Genomic DNA, 18782 nt, shown 5'->3' with positions numbered 1-18782 from the left:
TCTAAATTTTCAGCAGTAATCGATCCTTATTGTTAAGAAAAAGGATGGTTCACTTCGGCTTGTACTTGATTCGCGTCACATCAATGACATTATTATTAATGAACAGGTCGCCCACAGACACTAGAAGAACTTCTACAGAAATTTCATGGTACTGCTATTTATTCCACGTTAGATTTGAAATCGGGATTTTGGCAAATTCAGCTCCATTAGAACTGCAGAAAGTACACGGCTTTTCTCTGTTTTGGTGACTGTTATCAATTTTGCAAGTTACCGTTCGGTTTAACTATTTCTTCAGCAGCATTTATTCGCGGTTTGAATACTATACTTCCGACAGAACTTAAAGACAGAATCACAACGTATGTAGACGACATTCTTATTGCAGAAGTTAACTGGTCTGAACACAATTTGATTCTTGAACAACTGTTGCAAACTTTTCGTGCACAAGGACTCACAGTTAATCTTAGCAAATCACGCTTTGGCAAAACTTCTATAAAATTTCTTGGACATGTAATTTCAGCAGAAGGCCTTGCGCCTGACCCGTAAAAACTTCAAGCTTTACGTGACATTACTGTTCTTACGACGAAGAAAGAACTACGCAGCTTTTTGGGTTTAATTAACTTTTTTCGTAAATTTATTCATTACTCTGCTTTAGATACCCCTAGATTATGTCAATTGACGGGTAAAAACACTATTTGGTCCTGGGATAGCCAAGCACAGTCTGAATTTGCTAATCTGAAACATGCTTTGTTGAATGCATCACTTTCATCACATCCAGATCTTACTAGAAATTTTTCCATTGCCACCGACAGTTCTAACACAGCTTTAGGCGTACACATTTTTCAGGAAATTGAAGAAGATGGTATTACAGTAATTAAAAACATCGCCTTTGCGAGTCGCATTCTGTCACCTGCTGAACGCAATTATTCTGTTACAGAACTTGAAACATTATGTGTTGTATGGGCATTTACGAGATTTCGGCATTTTCTTTATGGAAGACATACGACCGTTTACACAGACCATAGAGTTATACAGTTTTTACTTTCAGCAAAATTTACACATGACAGGTTAAGCAGATGGAAACTTTATTTACAGGAATTTAATTTTACAATTGTTCACATTCCCGGTACACAAAATGTTGTAGCAGACGCACTATTCCGTTCTCTCAGCAACAATCAGCAAGACATCGCAACCAACTTCTGCCAAGCTAATTCTAGCGTCATGTATATTCAACAAGTTGCATTCGAAAATTTTATTTCGGCATCATTACGAGACATAGCACAAGAGCAGAGCAAAGACAACGTGTGGAAAGAAATTAAACACCTTTGGCAAAATAGGAATAATGTTACCATCAGAAACCATTACACTGTACGCAATAATATTCTGTTTCACCGCTCTCACCCTAACAGCAACAATTGGTTATTATGCATTCCTGACGAACTTGTTAACAAATTAATTTGGTATACTCATTTAAGTTACGCACATTACGGAGCTAGAAAATGTTTTCTTATACTGAGACAGAACTGTTATTTTGCCAACATGGAGAAACGTTTACGACGAGTTTTAGCGTCATGTAAAATCTGCCAGAAAGCTAAGTCAGACACGACTTCACATATTCCTCCGTTACATCCCATTGTACCTGTTAAATTGAGACACATGGCCGCTGTAGACTTTTTGGTCCGATTCCCAGAACTAACAGAGGTTTTTGCTACATCTTTGTCGCTGTTGAACTCACTTCGAAATTTGTTACCTTCACTCCGTTACGCAAAGCTACTGCTAAAACTGTTTCGAAAGCATTTGTGAAACATTTTCTATTTCATGTAGGACATGTATTGAAAGTAATTTCCGACAATGGACCACAGTTTCGATCTGCGTTATGGACACGTATGTTACGAACAAGAAACATTTCTCCGATCTATATATCCAAGTATCACGCTTCTTCGAACCCTTGTGAACGTCTAATGAAAGAAATTGGTAAACTATGTAGAATATACTGCCATAAAAAACATATTGATTGGGATACACACATACTGTCATTCCAGGATGTAATTAACTCGATACCAATTGAATCTACTATGCTATCTCCGACTGTCATATTGAAAAATGTTGAACCACCTAACAAAATTAAAGAATTAGTATCCTTTCCTACATCTCGTCGACTACGACACCATGAAATAATTGACATTGCACTCAACAACATCAAACGTGCCGCAGAGATCCGGAGAAGACAGCAAAAACAGGTTTATACACGCCGTGACTTTCACATTGGAGAGAAGATATTAGTACGTACACACTATTTATCCAACAGAGGAAAGAGTAGATGTAGTAAATTTGAGCTTCTATACGCAGGTCCATATCGAATTCGCAGCATTCCTCACCCCAATGTAGTACACGTCGAAACTTTGAGAACCAGAAAAAGCAAAGGCAATCACCATGTCTCCAATATTAAACCCTTTATTAAATGAATATACTTTATGATTTATCACACTGTAATGCTATTTCCTGACTTTTATATGACCACTTATGCAATTATATTTATGTGACTACTTACTGATGATTATCATATTTTTTCTTGGCAAGTGCCCGGCAAGGTAAGGTTAGCAGGTCGCTTTTCTTGTCGTTATATATCAGACCGTGCACATTTTCCATTTTTCGTGTATGTATGATTGTTTTCCTGTTTTGTTTGTATGCACTACGAAATCTTTAGGATATAACAAACACCAGTTGACTTTGACATTTTTCCTTATGATATCTCAATATCTTGACCATTCTACAGTTTTTGCCCCTACATTATGATAGTCTGTGTACATTTTTTGCACTTGAAAACTGTCTATGTTTTTGACATAATACGTTTTCTGTCATGCTATGCTGTATGCTTAATTATATCACTAGAAACAAGTTTTTATTTAATGAGTATATGATTTAAATGCAAGATATTAATCCTTATTCATCATTTTCAGAAAGCAATAACGTGTAAAAGAAATAACTTACACAAACCACAGTGGATTACTATGAAATGGGAATTTCACCTTCGGAATGAACGAAAGAAATTGCAATACCATGTCATGAAGAGTAAATGGATCAGAATTAACAAGCATTAACAAGAATATACTATACACATCGTATGATAGCAGTCTTAACTAATTATTTTTCTTTCAGAATACGAGGCGATTGATGCAGGCTGTCAGACAGAACTACACATCGTAGTTTTAGTGATGAAATATGCTAGAAATAAGAAACTCTATACTATGAATAGTTGTATGAAGTAAATGGTAATATGAATAATGAATAATGAAGTGTCTCTTTGCAGATGATAATGAATGATGATGAATAGTGATGAAGAATATGCTAATATGAATAATGAAGTTCTTCTTTGCAGGTGAGGATAATGATGAAGTTTATATATTTACTGTTAGTTAAGAGATACTATGTAGTTATTTAAGTATTTGTTGCAGTTCCTTTTGACAGTATGTCTTATGTCGCATGGTATAATGACTGAATGTTTTGGAAAGGACAGCTAGAGTACATACATATTGAGTACACGTTTCATTACCGGTTAATTCGAAGTTCACTACTTTTCAGCATAATATGCGTTTCTTCTTTCAACTCAATAATCCATTTTGTATTTTTTCCAGGAGAAGCTATTCATGAAATTAATGTGCTATAAGCAGTTAGTCATTAAACCTGTTCTAGTACTTGCATTTTTTTACCCATTTGTGTGTGTCATTCATGAGTGTGATCACATATACTCTACTTGTTTCATAACATTGCTACAGCTGACTCATGACGAATGACGTTATTAATCGTTATTTGCAGCAATAAGTCAAAAACAAATATTTTCATGCCCCAGCAATTAATTATCGATCCCAACGCAATGCATTGCTAGCAAAAAAAAAAATTATTTCCAGTCCCAACTATTACCGGTATGCAACCAAATAACGCTACCAGTTTATGAGATATTTCTAGTTCTAAATATAATGCAAATTTCTCAGATGTATTGAATCCATTATATCTATGTATTATTGGACCACAGACCTTGAGTAATAGTTACAGTATGTTACATTTTAAATATGTCCTATGTCACTTGAATGATGAGTTCTGAGTAATACTGAATGATGTTTTGTAATAATGCATAAATGCTATGCCAATAATTTCTGTAAATAATATTTTTGTTATACTGCCTACGATATGCAAGGTATAAGAGAATCTCTGACCAGAGAGCAGTGTTGATTGCCGTAGGAACTGTGTAACTGTAGCAGTAAGTTGTTGCTAGTCTGCAGTCTGCTCTGGTCTGGTCTGGTGTATCGTGTTGGCTGGGCCGGTCGTGGTGCAGCGATGCAGGAGCCTGAGTATTATTGTATAAGGTAAAAAGCAGCCTCGCGCATATGTAGTAATGTCATCTCAAGTCCCATGTAAATGTTTTAAAAATCTCGTAATAATAATCTTTCTCATAAAAAGTAACTTTTAACAACCATTCGTTTCAATTTAAAGAATTTACTAATTTCTCCCATCCATGATCATCCCGATTGTTGTAACAGAAAAATCAGTTGCTTCCTTTCATAAATGACAAATCTATCGGCCAGCATTGCACAGGGCTGTGCCAGAAAACATTATTTTAAGAACAGATATATATGCGTTATCCGGCGACTTCATTGAGGTAACAATTTTTCTTTTTTTTATTCAGAATGATCTTTCAGGGCCATGACGCAGCACTGCTGACGTCCAAAATTTACTAGGTTAAATTCACAGTCAATTATTGAAAAGTTATCAGTGAGCGACAATTTAATTGAGAGGTTAGTTACATTGTATTATTACCAGGTTACTGATTTTTTTTTTTTTTTTTTTTTTTTGGACGTTACACTGAATGTGAACGACAAATTATAATTTTTTACTGTTGAGAGATTTAGGAATTTTTCTGTTTTGAGGTTACGCTAAATGGGAACGAATTTTGGTGGGGAATATTATTCATATTATTTATTTTATTTTGTGGGGAGGTTACACCATCTAAAAGTTGGTAACATGGGAAGGATATCAGAAGTAAGCCAATAGCAAGCGTGATTCGAATGCACGATAATCGTAGGTGCCTTGCAGCACGTCTTCACGGATGACTAATGTTGAATTATTCGAATTGTAGAAGGACACTGTAGATCTAGATAACATTTTCTTCGCTTGTTCTGAACACAATGTTTATAGAGAGGTGTTTTTGGAACACCTGAATTGCTGGAGTGCATCTAACTTGTGGTTCTCCTAATTTCCTTTTGCATATACAGGTTGAATCACGTAAAACTTGCACCTCAAATATTGCGGAAATGAAAAGTGCTATTGACGTGCGGGTTTCACGTAATGATTTGGTAGTCAGGGGCTCGTACTGTTAACGAATAAACGGATTGTAATAATACTTGGAATGTATATTTACAGTGCAAACATAAATTTTTTTAAATGCCTACTGACACCGACAAACTAAAGTAGGGTAAACTAGAATGTCAGTAGTGTTTGTCCAGAATTCTAATGTGAGTTGTTTACGAGATATCGTATTTTGAAAAGTTTCCACACCGACACTCGTCTGTGCCATTCAGCCTGCGTAGTTGCTAGATATGATGTTGTTACGTTTGCCTACGGTGTGCTTGTGGGTTCCGTGGGTGCAATGAGACTTGCTAGTCAGTTAGTGTGTGAGTGGACTATGGCATTTACCAATGCAGGAAAATCCGACATCCTTATGGTGTATGGAGAGTGTAGGAAGAATGCAGTTGGTTCTTGTACGGTGTATGCAGTAAGATATTCCAGTAGACATCAAACAATTCGGCAATAATTTACCAACCTCTTCAACCAGTTACATGATAGTGGTAATCTAATACCTAGACAACGTAACAGAAGGAAACAAGTGACGACAGAAGAGGGAAAATCAATGTATTTGTTGCTGTTGCAGTTGATCCGCACGTTAGCTCCCGCGCAATCGCACTGGGAAATAGCATGAGTCAGGTACGTGTCCTACGCATTTTCCATCGACGTAGGTTCCATACCTATCACATCTCTCACGATCAAGAGCTGCATGGAAACAATTATGAGAATCGCGTTAACTTCTGTATATGAGCATTAGGACAGGATACTCCAGATGTATCATGTATCTTGCTTAGTGATGAAGTGACATTTAGCAATTATGGCCAGGTAAACCGCCGAAACACGCACTAGTGGTCTACTGAAATACCCGTTGGCATCGTCAGGTGGAACGTCAACGTCCATGGAGTGTAAACGTGTGATATGGGATAGTGAGCCATTAGTTCATAGGCCTGTTTTTCATCGATGAAAGACTGAACGTGCACCAGTACGGCAGCCTCCTAAAAGACCATCTTACACGGATGCTAGAAGACGTTCCTCTGCAGACTAGGAGGAACCCATGGTACCAATATGATGGGTGTCCACCAATAGTGCACGAAGTACTACAGCATGTTTTCACGAATTGTGTACAGAACGTTGGATCGGACGTAGAGGACCTGCCTCATGGCTGGTCCGTTCGCTGAATTTGACGCGTTTAGACGCTACAGGCTTGTCAAAGAGGGCGGAAGAGCGGAAAGAGCTTCAGGACACTCTCTTGCCCTTGGGGTGAGAAACTGCCCCTAAAGGCGGAAGAATCACCAATGATCAACAGCATAAGGATACAGAAGTCAATGGAAACCACTGCATTAAAGACACATAACTTGTAACGCTAGGACATGTGACCTGTAAATGAAAAAGTGTCCATTGGCAAAAGGTCCTGGATAGTCTTCCATTCCAATCTCCTATAGGGGACTGCCAAGGGGGACGTGAATAATCAACGAAAGGATAACGTCGAATGTCAGAAGCTTGAACATGGTAGGGAAGCTAGAAAATCTGAAAAAGAAAATGCAAAGGCTCAATCTAGATGTAGTATGGGTCAGAGAATTGAAATGGAAAGAAGATAAGGATTTCTGGTCAGATGAGTACAGGATAATATCAAAAGCAGCAGAAAATGGAATAACGGGATAGGATTCGTTATGAATAGGAAGGTAGGGTAGAGAGTGTGTTACTGTAAACAGTTCAGTGATAGTCGGAAACAAACCAAAACCGACAACGATGGTTCAGGTATACATACCGACGTCCCAAGCTAAAGAAGAACACATGAAGAAAGTATATGAGGGTAAAGCAGTATTCAAAGGGAGGTGAAAATCTAATAGTCATGCGGGACTGGAATGCAGTTGTAGGGGAAGGAGTGGAAGAAATGGCTTCAGGAGAATATGGCCTTGACACAAGGACTGAGAAAGGAGATATACTAGGAAAGGGCCGAGTGATACAGGAAGATTTCCGTTTGATTACATCATAGTAAGACAGAGATTCCGAATCTGATTGTAAGCCGTACGCTGGAGCAGATATAGACTCAGATCACATCTTGGTAGTTATGAAGCGTAGGCTGAAGTTTTAAGAGATGTCAGGAAGAATCAATACGCAAAGAAGTGGGGTTCGGAAGTATTAAGCAATAACTTTATACGCTTGAAGTTCTCCAAGGCAGTAGATACAGCAATAAAGAGTAGTCCAGTAGGCAGTACAGTTGAAGAGGAATGTACATATCTAAAAAGCGTAAGCACAGAGGCTGGAAATAAAAACATATGTACAAAGAAGGTAACTGTAAAGAAGCTACAAGTAACAGAAGAAATACTCCATCTGATCGATGATAGAAGGAAGCACAAATATGTTCAGAGAAATTCAGGAACACTGAAATACAAGTCGCTGAGGAATGAAATAAACAGGAATTGCATGGAAGCTAAGACGAAATAGCTGCACGAAAAATGTGAAGAAATCTAAGAAGAAATGATAGTCGGAAGGACTGACTCAGCATATGGGAAAGTCAAAACAACTTTAGGTGAAATTAAAATCAAGGGTGGTAGCATTAAGAGGCAACCGGAATTCCATTGTTAAATGCAGAGGAGAGAGCGGATAGGTGGAAAGAGCGCATTGAAGGCCTCTACGAGAGGGAAGATTTGTCTGGTGTGATAGAAGAAGAACAGGAGTCGGTTTAGAAGAGATAGGGGATCCACGATTAAAATCAGAATTTAAGAGAGCTTTGGAGGAGTCAACATCAAATAAGGCAGAATGGTTAGATAACATTACATCGGAATTTCTAACATCATTAGGGGAGGTGGCAGCAAAACGACTATTCACGTAGGTTTGAGCTGACAAGTGCGAGAATTATACCACAATCAGCTTAACAGGTCATACTTCCAAGTTGCTGAGAAGAATAATATACTCCTTAGGCTACACTGTTCTGCACCTAAAACAGGCTATAACGTTAGATCACTTCAGTTTCTGACCTATTAGTGTGAGTTGTGTGGAAGGCAACACTGTTAATATTCCAATGTAAGAAATATATTTATAGAGCATGACATGTATCCTTCTTGCAGGTTTCTCTACGATAAACTATGGTAACAAACTGTAAAATGAAAGAACTACTTCCTTAAAACATCGATTCTGTGTGATACGTGCACAATATAGTTTTGCAGAGCTGTACAGCGCCTGGCGTTCACAACCGACCACGGTGCAGAAATTATACTATGCCTGCGTCAGTCCAATATAAAATGATCGTTAGTAATGGAGAATACTTCTTTCAAGGAAACAGATAAACGCATAGCAGCGGCGTTAGTTATGTGAAGTTACAAGTCATGCCGTCAGTATATCCATAAACAGGACATCTGTGAATCAGATGTATACACGGGGATAGCAGTGCCTCACAAACACCTCTCGCTAACTTAGAATCATCTAAGTTTTTAAACTGAAGTCCCGATTTTGTACCCAAGATGCGACAGCGGAATGGAGTACATTGCATAAATCTTCGTCCATTTAGAGGAATGGGGAATGTGTCGAAACAGGATGGTCACGTTTCATCACGCATGAGATGGAAGTCCTCTGATGAATGGGAGGTTTGCTGTTAACGATCGCAAGTAGACAGTGCTCTAAGTCAAACACAGAACACGTGGTTGTATACGAGTCGAACGCAGGCTGTCACACAACTGATGCATCCTGACGGAACATAGGAAAAAAAATGTTCAAATGACCTGCAGCAAATCTCCCTCTCTCTCTAGAGGGCATCATCAGTCTATTAGTCTCATTATAACTCCATCTCATCCAACCAATCAAAAATGGTTCAAATGGCTCCGAGCACTATGGGACTTAACATCTGTGGTCATCAGTCCCCTAGAACTTAGAACTACTTAAACCTAACTAACCTAAGGACATCACACACATCCATGCCCGAGGCAGGATTCGAACCTGCGACGTAGCAGTCGCGCGGTTCCGGACTGAGCGCCTTAACCGCTAGACCACCGCGGCCGGCCCAACCAATCCATCCACTCTCTGTCGCCCTTTAACGCAGATGCAAGTAAGTTTAGAGACAGCCCGCCAGGCTAGCCGTGCGGTGTCACACACTGCTTCCCGAGCGGGTAAGCGAGTCGGTCCCTGGCACGAATCCGCCTGGTGGATTAGTGTTGAATCCTGGTGTGCCGGCCAGCCTGTGGTTGGTTTTTAAGGCGATTTTCCAGCTGCCTCGGCGAATGCGGGCTGGTTACCCTCATTCCGCCTCAGTTACACTATGTAGGCGACTGCTGTGCAAACACTGTCTCCACGTACGCATACACCATAATTACTCTACCACGCAAACATTGGGGTTACACTTGTCTGGAATGAGACGTACATGGATGGGGGCGGGGGGGGGGGGGGGGTTGCACTGGGGGTGGAACTGCTCAATAACTCTGGGTTAGGTGTGGGGCGGCGGTGGGGTGAGTGGACTGCTGTAGCCTGTTTTGGCGTTGTGTACCACTGTGGGCTACGGCGGGGATGAAGTCTCTCTGTCGTTTCTAGGTTCCCAGTTCAATACATTCATACATACACACACAAGTTTAAAGGCAGATGTTTCTCTGTTTTTTCAGGAAAGCATCAAAGAGTCAACTCATGTGTATCACTATTACCTCAATAGACATACAGTAGAATGCTGTTTCAACGAAAAAAATGACTGTTTCCATGGTTCCCAGCGCTTCCACGTCAACGTTTTCCTCTTGCTGCCACATACTTATTCCCACATAAAACAATTGTTCTACATCAACCAGAAGACACGCAAGTACTCCCTCAACTTCCCCCCATTTCGGTGTATTTTCCCTCAATTTATACATATTTTCCGCCATTTTTCATAACTTCGTCGATTTTGTGTAACTTCTATCCATGCGATCACGACATCACTTCTCGTTCCGTGTTCTGAAATTGCTTGTAAATGTAGTGCACCTGCTAACACCTACTGCAAATGCATTAGTTTTCTGGTGGAGCGGCGTAGTATAGCACTGCACTCGAATGCAACCAGTCACCTCCACCCACATATTCTACAGTTTCAGTGCATTTGCTCACTTTTCTGTATGTCTGTGTCTGTGCATGTCCATAAATAAATAAACTATATTCCATACACTGCCTTTAAACCCATAAGAAACTGATGTCCGCATCCATTCCACAACGAAACAGGGGGAGGTCATCGACCCAATCGGATTTGGGAAGGATGGGGAAGGAAGACGGCCGTGCCCTTTCAAAGGAACCATGCCCACATATGCCTGAAGCGATTTAAGGAAGTCACAGAAAATCTAAAACAGGATGGCTGGGCGCAGGTTTGAACCGTCATCCTCCCGAACTGGAAATGGCTGGAGAAGATTGGGCCCTTGGATTTCTGGGTCGTCATCCTGACTTAAGTTTCAGGAAACAAGAAGCTACCTGCGAGGCTCTTGCTATGGGATTAAATGAATTTCCAGTACCACAGTTTTTTGATTTATTGACTTTTTGACTTATCGACGAAACAAAAAAATTAACTGGAGGATGAATTTACAACTGTGACGAGACAGGTATAGCTGTCGTATCGAAACAGCACTCAAAAATTATTCCAAATTAAAGACAATGTCATGGTGGAGTGCTCACTTCTACAAAACGTGAAAGTACAGTCACAGCTAAAATTTCTTGTTCAGCAGACGGAAGATTAATGTCTCCAATGTTGATCTATCGTAGGAAACGGAAACAGCAAGAATTCAAATCTGGTTTGCCACGAGGAGGTTGGGCCAAAGCTCATGAATCTGGACGGATGACAAGCGAAATATTCTTACACTGGTTTCATAAATGCATCAACTTTTCTAATGCAAAGATAGAAAATCCTGTTCTGCTGCTTCCCGATGGGCATGCCTCTCGTACGAAAAACTATGAGGTGATCGAACTTACTCGGAGCAATGGTGTTATTTTACTGTACTTTCCGCTACATTGCTCGCTGAGACGCCCTTTTAAACCTGCAGGACAGGACGGGTAGTTTAAATTGTGGAAAGGGGGCCAAAATAAGGGGCTGTCAGTGACACTTGAACATACAACTTTATTATTTGATCAAACATTACAAGAGCCCAAAACAATTTTTTTTAAACACACATTTTTTATCATTGGTACTTAATTACCAGCTGAAAGCCACTTTAATTTAAAAACGGCTGAAGTCCAATTACTTAAAACTCAAGCATAATCAGAAATTTAAAAGGCAAGCCTTATCTTGAACAGTTCTTTAGTTAGGCTGAAGTAAACAAATTAAGTTCAAATCGGCTGAAGGCCTAACACTTAAAACTCCATAACATTAATTTTTTTTAAATCAAAGGCCTTCCGTGAAACAGTTCTTTAATGTAGGTTGAAGGCCATAAGAGCAAACAACTCTAACTCAACATCGGCTGAAAGCCAAGGCCTTATGTGACACAGTTCTTTGAACTAGGCTGAAGGCCTTAAGAGCACAACAACTCAAACTCAAAATTGGCAGAAGGCCCAAGACTTAAAAATTCAACAATATTAAAATTTTTAAAATGCCAAATGGCTTATGTGAAATAGTGCTTTAAACTAGGCTGAAGGCATTAAGAGCAAAACAACTATATATATTTTTTTAAATTGGCTAGAAGCCATACAAGTACAAACAACAAGAACAAAATAAAAAAAATAGGGCAGTACACTGAAGGGCGCTCAGATGTTCGAGGGCCGGCCTGGAATTCAAACAATAATGCTGGCTTAGGTCGTACAGGCAGTCGGGCCAACCATTCACGATCCAACGACAACCCAACCGACCGACAGTCTACGGACCCACCAACAAGATAACTTCCACTTCACCCAACCAGTTCAATGGAACAACATAGAAGATGTTGGCACCCACAACTAATCATACATGGAGCTGTCAAACTACACACTGTGCTGGACAGCAACAAAACGATTGGGAAACTACACTGCCTGAAATTTACGTCAACGGTCAGGGCAGGTAACCGGAATGTTAACGGCCACGTGGCAGAAGGTTCCGTTGGTGCACTTAAATTCAAATAAGCAAATACAGTGAAACTCCAGCAACGGAGGGTGTCTAGAATTTTCCAACTTGAAAACCACGTTGTTGCTCGCAGGAATATCCCAACAGCTGACAACGAACTCCAAACGACACAATGTGAACAGTCTTGACTTGCTGGTAAGTTAAATCAGAACTCAACCTTCGTGTCCAGCTTCGGTGAGCCACGGACATCTTAGCAATAGGAACAGCACGACACACTCTGACACCGTGTAGAGACCGCCAGCAGGCCCGGCCAAACTGTGCCCCGCCGAGAATTCCACGCTGCTGCATGCCAACTGACCGACTGCTCACACAGCGCCCAGCTGGAAACTATAAGCGCCAGGTCAAAGATAGTCCAAGGTGCGAATATCGATACACACCGCTGCTGCCACCTGCGGAAGGAGAAGCGACAACATAATCGCGATGACCGCGGGAGACTAAACACACAATCGCGACAAACGTTTAATCCAGTGCATAGCATGAGGCAGCCATGGCTCACTTGTATAAACTTCAGACCCTGGATGTAGCATTTATGAAACCCTTGAGCTTGTATTATAAAGAGAAAGTGAGAAGGTTGTTAAGACCGAACCCAGTGAAGGCTGTGACTATGTGGCAAATCTCATACTTGTTTGGGCCAGCTTTTATGTATGCTGCGAACATGAACTGCAATGAAAGTATTCGCGAAAACTACTATTTGGCCACAAATTTCAACGTCTTCTCAGACGAACACTTTCTACCAGCTGCAAGACTGATATTCCCACTGAGGCAACAGCCACCATTCCTGAAAATCCTTCAGCAAATTGTTCAGCAAGTCCAGTCACTAATGCTTCTATTGACTCCTCAAACCGACCACCACCTGGACTGTTGAAAAGTAATTGCAGTTTCAGATTGCAAACTACTAAGCTGGAACTTAAATCTCAGTGTTCCTTCATGCCTGATACTCCAAATGCAGCCATCAATAACTCCACAGGGCCAATCTTTCCTACTTCTAGTCAGGAACATGTTACACCAATGTCCAGATTACACCAGGGCAGAAACGAGTGACAAGAAGAGACGTAAAACAGCTATTCTCAAATCGTCTCCTTTAAGAAGCGGTCAAAAACTGCCTGGAAGCTAAAGAGATTAGAGCAGAGGTCAGGCTACTAGCTCAAGAAGAGAAGAAACAAGTTAAAAAGAAAAGAATAGGTCTTCAGTCAAAGAAGAGGCAGACAAAAGAAAAAGAAACTAGCTCTTCAGTAAATGAAACATCGGAAGAAGACGAAGGTGCGGCATGTATATAAACTGCAAGGAATTACAACCAACTTCAACTGATTATTGGACCGCATGTCAAAAATGCAAACAATGGGCTCGTAACTCGTGTGCTGCAATAGATAGAGAGGACGATGAAGCCCAGCTTATTTGTAAGGTATGTCATCGAAGAAATTTTTAAAAAATGGGCGGAACGGACTGGAAGCTGATTTGTTTTTCCAGCAGTATTAGTCGTACGATATCAGCGGTACACAGTAATACGGATATGGCTCCTAATGAAGGGTTGGCTGATATGCACGTCGTCTATAGGTTCGCTGAATGCAGTAGAGGAGCGGTATAACAGCAGTAGGCTAATTTGTTCTCACGTTGACAACAAATGGATCACGGTACTTCTCCATCTGTGTGAGGGTTGTTGCGCTTGCCTCGTTCTGCGTTGTACGTTCTTTGAGTGAACAATACGTGTTTCCTTAGTATTTCGGAGGTATTTTCACAGAAAATTAAGTAACTGGGATAACAAATCAAATAAATTATGATTAGAAAATAAAAATCATGATCATATAATTACTCTGTAACCAGTCACGAAAATATTCCGAAAATATCCCTTGTCAGCTTCCAAAATTTTGTCGGTGGAATTTACGTTCACACTGTATAGCTTGTTTACAGTCTTGTCATCTTATCTTGTTACAGGATAACTCTCATTGATATTTCCTCGATATTCAGGCTACAAGAAATGAAGATCTAAGAACGTATTTGTAGCGACTATTTGAAATATCGTCTGTAACTTATTTGTCTACATGGTATTTATCCTTACAACTGCCAAACAAAATAAAAATTTTAGTACAAGTTACATTGTTTGTTATGGACTGTTGGATAAAAGTGCCAATTAGTGGTTATGCTCCCAGGTGTTAAGCAGAGTTGTTTCTATGATATACACAGTATTTCGACGACCGACCCAAACGTCTTCTTTAGGTTCTGTAAGCTACTTTGTAGTTATGTGTACTGGGTGTATGGACTCCAGATAGCCAGGTTGGCTAAAAGTACGGACGCACACTATTAATCAGTCTTGCCAATAAAAGTGATAAGTCACGCTGTTATCTCCGTATATGTCTTTCTGGTGAGTAAATAGAACGATGTTACCATTCCGGCTGCGCATTAATTGTCTTGTCATGTAGTACGTACTGTATCTTCTTCTTCTTCTTCTTTTTCTTCTTCTTTCTAGCCTTTTCCCACGTCTCCACGGGCGAGGGGCACGGGCATGTTGTTTCGGTTCTGAGAATGTTAGTGATAGTGGCTCGCCCGATGTCGCCACCGCTTCCCCCCGCGACGGGGTTTGTTTACCTCATGTGTCTGCGTCAAGCGTTATCTCACGCTGAAGTCCGACAGGCGTTTCTAGATGTCTGCGCAGCTTGTATCTGAGGCAAGACGTGTGTACCAGCTCGGTATTTACCGTACGGCTCCCTAACTATGTGACAGGCTTCCAACTACTGTATGTCACACTTAATGGTTTTTGATATACAGAGCGCTCTAGCGTTTGTGGTGGTCAAGTTAAAGTTTCGGAAAAATTCCGACATCTATTGGGAACAGATTCCTTATGGTATCTCTCTGAACTACAAGTTTCTACACGTTTAAAGGATCGATTGTGAGTTATTCGTGTGATAATGTGACTGATACTCTTCTCTCACTTCATTATACTCATTGTCCTGAAAAACATGGTAAGATTGTATGTTCTTCTCAATAAAGTCAGCTACAAAATGCGAGTTTTGGCAATTTGAATTGTTTGTTCATTCAGGTTTTGTGGCTGTTTATTTGAAAAATTAAAAATTAGGTACGCAACAATCTGATAATAGCTTTTTTTTCTTTTTTTACAATTTTTCCAGTTCTATGACATTTAGGCGACGTATTTTCGTGTTCACTGTTACAGAAATGGCTTCTGGTGTGGTAGAGAGTAGAATAATGGCTGCTGGTCAGCCACATGAATATTATTGACCGGAATTGCTCAGTAAAATCTTGGATGCCGGAAAGAATAAAAGCATGACATCTCGTCAGGCTACTAAAAGATACATAATACACCGACGAGATAGGTTAATCACTGGCATCACCCATTACCAATTCCGGGCGTCGCCCAAACCTCCAGATGTTGTGTGGTAAAAGGCACACGAAATTGTTCGCCGAATGGTCTTATGCGCGCGCGCGAGTGTGTGTGTGTGTGTGCGTGTGTGTGTGTGTGTGTGTGTGTGTGTGTGTGTGTGTGTGTTCAAACGTATTTTTTTTAAGTATTGTGGTTAAAATTGATCATTTACAGCAAGTACATTGTGCATTTGTCTTCAATCCCGATGCAATTTCTGTGTTTCATCGTCAATGTGAGGTCCAAGGGATACAGTAAACCTGCAGTGGTGCATCGGAATCTAATACTGTTCTCCAAGGAAAGGCTCAAAGCACAGACTGTTTGAAGCGTCAGTCCCCGTGTACAGAAGTCGGCGTTGTGCCTTTTTTATTCAATATCGATGCAATTTCTGTGTTTCATCGTCAATGCGAAAGTCCAAGGGATACAGTAAACATGCAGTGCTGCATCGGAATCTAATACTATTCTCCCAGAAAAAGCTCAAAGCACAGACTGTTTGAAGCGTCTCTCCCCGTGTACAGAAGTCGGCATTTTGCCTTTTGTATTCACCCCCGATGCAATTTCTGTGTTTAATCGTCAATGTGAAGGTAAAAGGGATACAGTAAACCTGCAGTGGTGCATCGGAATCTAATACTGTTATCCCAGGAGTGGATCAATGGACAGACTGTTTGACGCGTCACTCCCTGCGTACAGAGGTCGGCATTGTGCCGTTTCTATTCAATACAGATGCAATTTTTGTATTTCATTGTCAGTGTGAAGGTCCAAGGGATACAGTAAACATGCCCATGGTGCATCTAAATATACTACTGGACTCCCAGGAAATGTTCCAGCACAGATTGTTTGAAGAGTTATTCCTCCTGGACAGACGTCGGCATTCTAACTTTTTTATTCAATACCAAAGCAATTTCTGTGTTTCATCGTCAATGTGAGGTCCAAGAGATACAGTAAACCTGCAGTGGTGCATCGGAGTCTAATACTTTTCTCCCAAGAAAGGCTCAGAGCACAGACTGTTTGAAGCATCACTCTTCGTGTACAGAAGTCGGCATTGTGCATTTGTATTCAATCCGGATGCAATTTCTATGTTTCATCGTCAATGTGAAGTTCCAAGGGGTACAGTAAACCTGCAGTGGTGCATCGGAATCTAATACTGTTCGCCCAAGAAAGGCTCAAATCACAGACTGTTTGAAGTGTAGATTCCAATAAAGGCACTAAACAATCTGACACATCCACTATGGGTGAGTTTTTAATGTAAGATAAGGAGTGTCACATGGGTGGGCAAACTGCGCTCCCAACAATGTGACGCACAAAATAGATATTTCCCACGCCCTCCTACAACAGCCATATTTTTTGAAAAGAATGAATTCGAAAGAAGCTATGTTGAGGAAAACCCTCAGCCTTCCACATGAAACACTAAAAGAGTTTTGTTAAAAAAAAAAAACAAACACAAAAGTGTCACGAAGTTGGGGGAATTCTACGGTAGTGGCCGGCACACAGGGCCCTCGCTGTTAAACCGCCGTGGTCGGCGCGCATCCCCATGTCCCGGAAACGGGTCCTTTAACGCGTTCGGCTATCCTGGCGGTATGTATACAATGATGGAAAAAAATCGGAACACCAAGAAGTAGTTGTGCGACATAAACGAAAGTTGTTGCGTCTCTCTAGATAAGAAACATGATGCCTATTCAAATTTCGCACCAGTAGCATAAGACCGGCGCTAGTAGAGCCACTATATGGATACAAATCAGATTTTCTTTAAATACACGCCGTAACGTTGTGTGTTACTTATCTATAAAATCGGAAGTGGTGAGTTGATAGTAGTTATGTATGGCTTTAAGACGACACAGACATCATTATCAGCAGCTCACTCAGCTTGAATGAGGTCGTGTAATAGGGCTACGAGAAGCTGGATGTTCTGTCTGCGATATTTCAAAAAGAATTGGCAGGAATGTAGGCGCTGTACACGACTGCTAGCAGCGGTGGTCACGGGAATGTACGGTCGCAAGAAGACCGCGTTCCGGACGGCCACATGGCACTACCGATAGGTAAGACCATCATGCTCTGGCGCTTATGAACTCTTACTTCAAGGACAGCTGCGAGTTAGGCGCCCTGTAGTGTGCATTCCACTGACTCCAAGCAACCTCCATTTGCGAGTTCTGTGATGTAAAGCGAGAGCTAATTAAAGGGCAGGGTGAAGGTCTGTTGTGTTTTCCGGTGTATGTTGATACTGTCTCGGTGCCAGTGATGGCCATGTGCTGGTTAGAATGAGGCTAGGTGAGGGCCTGCAACAAAATCGTCTGCGTGGTAGACACACTGAGTATACACCTGGCCTTATGATCTGGGGTGCGATTTCGTATGACAGCAGGGGCACTATCGTGGTTATCCCACACAACCCGACTACAAATTTCTACGTCGATCTGGTGATTCGCCCCGTCGTGCCGCCATTCATGAACAGCATTCCTGGGAGTGTTTTCCACATACTGCCGCTGTAACGCAACAAACGCAACATGCTCTACAGAGTGACAACAAGTTGCCTTGGCCTGGTCGATTTCCAGTCTAGTACATGTGGGACATGAATGGACAACTCCAGCGTCATCGACCTTCCATGTACTGACCGATCAAGTGAAACAGGCATGGAACTCCCAGAGAGGTCTAAGGCGCTGCAGTCATGGCCAGTGAGGCTGGTACCGGCAGAGGTTCTTTTGAGTCCTCCCTCTGGCACGGGTGTGTGTATTTGTCCTTAGGATAATTTAGGTTACGTAGTGTGTAAGCTTAGGGACTGATGACCTTAGCAGTTACGTCCCATAAGATTTCACACACATTTGAACATTTTTGAACATGGAACTCCATCCCACAAACTGACATCCGGCACCTGTACAACACAATCCATGTTCTTTTGCATGCTTGCACTCAACATTCTGGTGGTCACACCGGTTGTTAATGTACCAGCATTTCACATTTGCAATGGCTTACCTCGCGCTTACATTAGTCTCGGATCTTGCACTATGAATCACTTAAATATGTTACAAATGTATTCCCAAAATTTCATTATTC

Source organism: Schistocerca piceifrons, chromosome 1, assembly GCF_021461385.2.
Source record: "Schistocerca piceifrons isolate TAMUIC-IGC-003096 chromosome 1, iqSchPice1.1, whole genome shotgun sequence".
Classification (NCBI taxonomy): Eukaryota; Metazoa; Arthropoda; class Insecta; order Orthoptera; family Acrididae; genus Schistocerca; species Schistocerca piceifrons.
The sequence above is the reverse complement of the archived record's forward strand: the minus strand, read 5'-3'. Positions refer to the sequence as shown.